The 6,135-nt window shown below is 48.0% G+C and overlaps 1 protein-coding gene across 2 annotated transcripts in view; it reads right to left on the reverse strand.

Annotated features, from left to right (window-relative positions):
• The window catches only part of bcor (BCL6 corepressor), a 40,289-nt gene extending 35,968 nt beyond the window's left edge, over positions 1–4,321 (reverse strand). For both annotated transcript variants that reach the window (XM_050048286.1, XM_050048284.1), the window contains exon 1: positions 3,518–4,321. The gene's annotated coding sequence lies outside the window, so the exon portion shown is untranslated. The remainder of the gene's footprint in view (positions 1–3,517) is intronic.
• Between the last annotated feature and the right edge of the window lie 1,814 nt (positions 4,322–6,135).

Consider the following 6,135-nt stretch of genomic DNA (forward strand, 5'->3'; position numbering starts at 1 on the left):
GGCTCTCCCGTTTCATCGCGAGGTCCCGGGAGGCCAGCACGGAGCATAGCTTCAATCAAACCGTGACGTCTCCTCCGGGAGCTGCGCAGCGCCTGGAAAACCGATCTCTCCCCGGCTCTCTGCCGTGCCTCCGCTTTTGTTCACACGCACCTCGCCTCAGCAGCGAGCGCAGCGCCGGCAGCGACGAGACTGTTGTTTTATATCCAGGCGCGAGTGTGAGAGAGAGAGAGAGAGAGAGAGAAAAAAAACACAAGCGCGACAACAATAAGACAGACCTCGTGTCTCCGGCTGGATATTAAACACAACACGGGCATTTTCTGACGCGCCTTTTTACGCATCTCCCTGCCTGCCGTCCAACACATTAGAAAAAGGTTTGATATGCAAAAGTGGTCCCCGTGATTTTATCGACGTGCTCTCAATCTGTGCGCAATATTCCCCGCGTGGTCCTTTATTGATTCCGGATAAGAGAAGCGGACAAACAGCAGGTTAATGGGTTTAAAATGGAGGTGGCGGGGCTGTCCCTGTACGCAGCAGCAGATCCCCCCCTCGGAGCACCACGCTGACACATCCACTGTCACACATCACTCAGCATGACAATATGCCCCAGCAGGCACGAGGCTGGTGATACCTTCAGGTGCTCCAAGAAAGAATCCATTAAAATAAGGTTTCTCTAGTGTTTTTAATGTTAAGAACACCTATTTGATTGTGTGGCTGACAGATGGTGAAAGTAAAACATTTGATTCACAAAGCAATTTCTGCATAATTCTAATGAGAAGTTATTTAAATTAAAGCCTTATTTTGTTTGTGTGGCAACCCTTGACCCCCCTACTTACACAGCTAATGGGCCCCGGGCAATAAAACCCTGTTTTTGGAAGAAGTGTGAAGTCCTCTCGCGTGAAAAGAGAGAGGAAAAAAACATATCAGTGTGTCAATCTATGATAAGCAGCCCTCCCCATCTGTGTTTCAACACCTGGAAAACAGATCAGCCCCGCACTGACTTCACAGCGCACAGTGGAAAAATGATGCGCAAAACAGTCCGACGGGGTACACTATAAATAAACTACTCGGCCCACACAAAATGTGAAGTATTTGTTTTGCGCTTCCACAACATGCACAGCTTGGGGAACAGGCTCTGGTACCAAAAGATCAGACTGAGCAGTTTAGAGAGCAGTGTCACGACCAGGGTTGCGTTTGATATGAAGTTTGTGGGTTGCTGACAAAGAGGGTGAAGACAGTATGGTAATTATGAGCAAATCACAAAACCAATTATGACAACCTACAACTGTGTCACAACAACACCCATCCAAACCTATAAGTCTCACTAAACCTATCAGAGGATTCAGCAAAAGTCCCTATATGTCATCATTTCCACCACAACAATAAATTCAAATGAGCAAGTGAAGCCTTATCGCAGCACAACAGCATGTTACTGGTAAATAATTAGCCACATGGTCTTATGGATCACTGTTCCTAATCCTCAAATTACGCACATCTATATTCAGATCTCCCTTTAGGTTGATTTTTATCCCTTAAAAAACTACAAGATCGACATTTAAATTTAAGTAATGTATGACAAGGGCCATTTGCCTCACTATGGGGACCGAGGTTACATTTAAATACAATTAAGCTTTTATTCTGCATCAAATCCCCCTGAAGTAGCCTCCACCCCCCCCCCACCGGTTAATCCCCCCCTTTGCTCTGTTCCCTCGAAAGGTCCCAACACGAGGTCCTGCTCCCCCAACCTGCTCCAGCGTCAGCTGCCTCTGCGCTATAGGAGAGATTCTCTACTGTATATCCTGCGCGCATTGGCTGCCGGGCGGCTGAAGTGGTCTTTTAGTAGCTGCTTCCCTCACTAAGCTCGTCAATGAGCTGGAGCCAGCCAATATGAGGCACATCGATCGTCCTAAGAGAGCGTCCCCTAATTAGTGCCTGTGTGGCTCCAGGACAGGCAGCAGGCGCGGCGGCACGGGGGGAAAAACTCCCGCGATATGAGCGGTTGGTTCTCCTGCGATGGGAGAGTGTGGGCACCGACAAAAGTCATTTCAAGACAAATGTCTCCTCTTAAATGCTACTTTGCTGGTCGTGAAAAATGCAGGCTATACGCAGCCCGCAGGAGCTTTACAGAAGAAGGAGACGATTCATTTTTGGATCGCGTCCAACACGCCTTGCAGCACTTATTTCAATTAAACAGCAACTATAAGAAGTGGTTCATACTGATCGCTGCCGCCCACAAACTGGTGCAGGAGGCAAGAAGTGAAAATAAATGCTTTAAAGTTGATAATGGCAGAGTGGCGGATTTGGATAGAGTGGTTTAAAATTCGTGAAAATCTCACCAATTTTTCCAAGCAATCAGGAAATTATAGTGACTGTAATAAGTGGCACTTTTAAAACTAATAAGAGTCTGGGGTGCCACTTTCTCCCATGTGAGAGCGCTGCGCGTATCGTGGCTGCAGGGGGAGGGGGTCCTAAATGGCGCTACATGACTGCTCCGTGCGCCAAGGATATTCCCCCCGCAATGCAAAGACTAGTCTCGCAGCGAGACTGCGTGCGAGTGGAAGACAACATAGCTACTGCAGCGCAAAGTCATATCGGAGAACACCTGCAAGACATGAAGTGTGTGTGCGGTGGCAGGATGCCAGAGCGGTTTCCATCAAGTCGACAGGAAGGTGAGCGGTGCAGTCCCGTCTCTTCCCCCACACACCTTTCCCCTAACACTGCCTCTGGGACTGATGAGACGGCTGATCAACGTCCACTCTGTCCAAACAAAGCCCCCCCCACCTCTCTCTCTCACACACACACCTCCCCCACGAACACACAATCAGCTGCCACACCAACACACACACTCACACACACACCGCGGGGATGCCCTCCAACTGAACTGAACCGTGTATAAACGGAGCAGCACCGCTCGCTTCCCGTTGGCAGGGCGAGGCTGGATTCCGTAACCTTGTTTAGCGCAGAAGCTCCGTGTGCGCGCACGCACACGCGCACATACACACTCCCACCGTCGCCCCACAGGCTCTCACACACTTCGTCACTAAACAGAGTGCGAAAAGCCTGAATATTCACCATCGAGGACGGCGCCACTTTCAAGTCCGCTAATCTCCGGGACGTCCTTCTCACCTCGCTCCGGTTGACAGGACAGTTGTTAAAAAAAAAAAAGGCCAAGCTCACGGTCGGATCATTATGTGTGTGTGCGCGTGTTATTTATCAACCACATGTCACTGCCCCGCCGAAACGCACAAAGACCACCCTATGCGCTATTCTTAGAAGTGGCCGATCCTCTCCCAGTCTGCGCACAACAACACCGGGCTATCGCCTTCACATCCAGCCGCACAGGGAGACTGTTTTTGATTTTAAACACATTATATAAAACACACATGATCGTTTTAACCCAATTTGGCTGTTGTGGCACTATTTTAAAAGAAGCAGAGCTCTGTGCGTTTTGTGTCCTCACGCAGGAGATTTCACATCATGAGAAAGAAAATACATTTCGATTTGTCATTGATTGCCTCACCTGGTTAATTGGTGCTACTTCCAGCCGTCGTCCGTGCGCCCCAACTCACGCCTTTTCCCTGTTTTTCCCAAGTTAACAAGGACAGCGATCCGTGCGTACGTAGACGAGCCCGGGTTACGGTCCTGTCTGCTGGAGACACACAATCCCAGCCAGAGGAAAAAAAGCAACTAAAAGTGTCTAACAGGTTATCCACTTGTCACGAAACAAAACAAGACTCACATATAAAGCTCTGGGTCCTTATTCTATTGTCTATAAGCAACTCTCATCCATTAACCTATATTTGAAGCGGACTTTTTGCTGCTGCAAATGTCACTTGGGTTGCCATAAAGCAACAAAAAAAAGATCCTGCGTGGAGGAAAAACAAAACGGCAGGATGTAGAGAAATCCACAAAAGAAAAACCCGTTAAGGTCCTTTAAGTGGGAGAGCCGATGTGCCGTGCGGCCCGGGCCCCCACAGGATACAGGTGGCGAGGTCGGAGTGACTCGCGGAGAAATTAATTCAGCTCGGCCGTACCTCGCAGCAGCGCCATGTTGGGTTTCAGCGGAGCACGCCGTCCTCGGAAAAAGCCCCTTTCTCCCGCTCTCCGTCACTCCATGTCCTCTCCAACGCCGGAATCCGTGTCGCGAAAGGTTTGCTGAAGGTTATTCCGTGTAGCTTTCCGTCCCGCGTTTTGTTCGTGGAGCGTAGAGAACACCCCGGTTCGCACCGGAGGACGCACGGAGCTGTACGGGGAGTGCCGCACAGAATGGATGAACGCTGCTGAGACCGAGCGACTCGCTCCACTCCCACTCGCGCAGACTCTACCCAGAAGGCCAGTCGGGAGACCGCAATTACCATAAGCCTCCAGCGCACGGCACTGGCTGCGCGCGCGCACGCACACACAGAGACACACACAGAAAAACACACACACACACACACACACAAGCTCCGCTGAAACTCCAAAACAGGAATAGGCGAGGTTTAAACAGCAGAAATAAGGCAGAAAACACACCAGACATAATAATGTTATAAAGAATATAGAAAATAGGACACGTAATAATCATAAAGCAAATGTTTAAAACGTTTTTCAAAATAAGATATTTGAATAAAGGAAAGTGTGCAGATACAATAGATGCTCACATATATTCCCAAATAAGACATAGTTGGGTATAAACTGAGTATAGGAGATGGAGGACAGCCAGGATGTACACTGTACCCAACTGGGTGTTCATTATATCAACACTGGTACAATACTGGTGTTGTTCTTGCACCATAGCTCCCGAATTTAATCCAAATTTCTTGTATTGTTAATATTTCGTCTAAAAAATACAGACTTTTAAATTAAAGTCACTTTTGTTGCTCTCCAAACCAACAGATAAGGTAAATCTGCGAAGCACGAGGCAATAGCGAGGGAGAGGCAGCTCAAGGCTGGGGCACATCTGTTAAGGCTCCCATGTCAAGTGAAGGAGGAGGAGGAGGGAGGCTATGAATATCAAGCCTGAGGTGTGTGTGCATCATGCGCCCACATGTGTGTGTGTGTGTGTGTGTGTGCGAGTAGGGAGAGAGAGAGAGGGAGAGAGAGAAAAAGAAAAGCCAGCCGACAGACACAGAGACACACAGACAGACAGAAGCAGAGTAGGAGTAGGAAAAGAGAGGGGGACTTGGAAATGGAAGGTCTGGCTGCGTTCGCCACAGCTGTTGAAAGTAGGAGTTAAACCAGACGGTCATACACAAACAAACACAAAGCTCACAAAGCGCTCGCATATGGGCACATTAAAAAGCTCATCTTGAAGGGCATATTATCCGAAAGTTTGGAGAGAGGCTCAAAAGAAGTGAGCGGAGAGAGAAGAAGAGGAGGGTCTGGGAGATGAGAGGAAAGGGAAGCAGGGTAGGAGAAAAACTCCACCTTCTCTATCTGGACACAACTGCAGCGTGCGTCTGATTTACAGTCACAAGCCAGGGTCTTATCAGCACCATGCATCTACCTCTTATAACTTTCCACGTCCAGACATGACATGAAAGGTACCCTGAGTGGTTTGGTTCTTGAAGATCTGGGATGCCGTGTCAAGTTCTGCCTGTTACATGCATTGTCTTCTTTCAAGACACACTTCTGTTTTCTCAGGAAATTTACCATTTATACAGTCTCTTTCAAAATATACACACTACGTCAGTACAACAACGTGAATGGATGTTGTTTTGCCTCCAACAACTAATGCATGTGCTAAGGGTTAGGAAAAAAGAACAGGTTTTGGCAATCATACGGGACACAAACATTGTTCTCCTGGGTGAAAGTCTGTGTTTGTTGGGCCCATCCACCACCATTCCCACTCACCCTACTTGGACTTTTGCGCCTTAACTACAACGGTGACTGGTCACGTATCATGACGACATTAAAGGACAGCTTTTTACGTCAGTGTCTGATGCCACAAGTTACTGCCTAAGCATTGGATTTCGACGACTTCAGAGTGAGACTGGGTTGCATATATTGTGTTTTAATAGAGCCAAACTCACTATGTAGTGACAGCCCAGTCCTCAGATGAAAAAGTTGACATCGTACATTTCTGCAAATCACCAATACCAGTATGTTACATTTGCATGTTTCATACGTATCATATCAATGTTTCTACAGTGACATTAA

This window comes from Epinephelus moara, chromosome 7, assembly GCF_006386435.1.
Source record: "Epinephelus moara isolate mb chromosome 7, YSFRI_EMoa_1.0, whole genome shotgun sequence".
Taxonomy (NCBI): domain Eukaryota; kingdom Metazoa; phylum Chordata; class Actinopteri; order Perciformes; family Serranidae; genus Epinephelus; species Epinephelus moara.